Source organism: Panthera uncia, chromosome B4 (genome assembly GCF_023721935.1).
Source record: "Panthera uncia isolate 11264 chromosome B4, Puncia_PCG_1.0, whole genome shotgun sequence".
NCBI lineage: Eukaryota > Metazoa > Chordata > Mammalia > Carnivora > Felidae > Panthera > Panthera uncia.
The window spans coordinates 127,863,811-127,865,464 of NC_064809.1; positions in this window are offsets into that span (position 1 = coordinate 127,863,811).

Genomic DNA, 1,654 nt, shown 5'->3' on the forward strand with positions numbered 1-1,654 from the left:
TGGCCCTGAGCCTGAGCTGGGCAGGGGACCCTGGGGCCACCCCAGCTGCAGGCCTGAGCTGGCAGAGCTCCCCACCCTGAGGGCACAGAGGAATTAGAAGCAGGCCTATGGGAAATCGAGGTCCTGGGCCACTGGCTAGGGGCCATAATCCCCGGGCATCAGCCAAGACTTAGTAATGCCCACGCCCTGTCCATCTCTCAGGTCTGACTGAATGCAGCCGACGATGGAGGCCGGGCCACCAGCCAGGCGAACGACAGCAGCTGGCAGAGGGCCCCCCCCCCCGGTTTTCAGGAAGAGAAGCCATCAAGGCCCCCAGCCCGCCAGGCTTGCAGGGTGTGTGGGGGGGGGGACAGTGACCCTCTAGTCTCTTGCTGGCCCCTGCCCTCCGGCAGACACACTTTTGTCCTTGGCCATGGGTGGTGACTGCCCATCCAGTGGGCCCCATTTCCTCACCCCCGTGTGTGAGGCTCTGGTGAGAGCCAGAGTGGGGCACGGGGGCACCAGAAAGTGGGCGTTCTGGGACTCCCAACCTGGCAGGGGGTGGGGGCGGGGAGTGGGCAGTGGGGGCGCGGGGGCGGGGGGCGACATTCAACACAGACCTTGGCCCCATCGTTTTAAATAAGAAATTTATTGCAAATATAGAAATTGATTCTCTCCATACAGGAATCTCCGAGTTGAGGAAAACAATTTCGTGCCATTCAGTTTAAAACAGGAGATCGGGGAGGGGGGAGAGGCAGGTAGAGGGAAGAGAAAGTAAATGAAGGTACCCCCCTAAAAGAAGAAAAGGAGAGGTTTCGGGCCCCCCCCCCCGAGGAAGGAAGGGTCCACACACAGCTAGGGTTCACAGGTTCGTAGCCCAGGGTAGCCCCTGCCGTACCCAAACCAGGTGCCAAGCCGCAGGGCCCACGGGGCTGGCGGCTCCTTGCGGAGGGAGGGAGGGAGGGAAGGAGGGAGGCAGGCGGCGAGGAGGGATCCCCCTGCCCCCATCCAGCCCTGTGCTTGTTTGGCGAGGGGCAAGGAAAGGAAAGGGAGGCCCAAGGCTTCCCACCCACCCTCTTTGACCCCCTCTTCCCCTCCCTACTGCTCAGCAGCAGTGAGGGACCTTTAGTGAGGCCTTTGGGGCAGGCATGAGAGGCAAAAATTGTAAATACTGGTTCTGTCTTCAAGGGGGAAGGACACAGAGTCAGAATAGACAAGGAGCATGGCAGCTCCTGGGGGGTGGGGGCACTGGGGAGAGGAAATCTGGGGGTGGGAGGGGAGGAGCACTGGGGGTCAGACAAAAGCCCCACCCTTCACACTGGGCCAGCGTCAGTCAGCCCTGCCCCTCGGGGGTCACACCCCCCCCACTGCTTCCACCCAGAAAGACCCCCTCCCAGCCCCCACCTCCCGCTTGGCCAGGAACGGGGTGGGATGCTGAAGGGTAGCCTCCCTCAGAGGGGGTGGGACCCATAGTGGAGGCCCCCCGAGGAGGTGCTTGGGGACATCCAGCCCCTCCTCCCCCTCTCCCTCTGGCCTCGTCTTCACAGCCGGTGGACTAGTCCTCTGAGCTTGCCTCTCGGGGGTGCCCCGAACCCCCCTCTCCATTCCATCACCCTGTTTTCATTCTCTTCACAGTATCCCTTGCCCGGGGAACGTTTTGTGGCTGTCCCTTCGC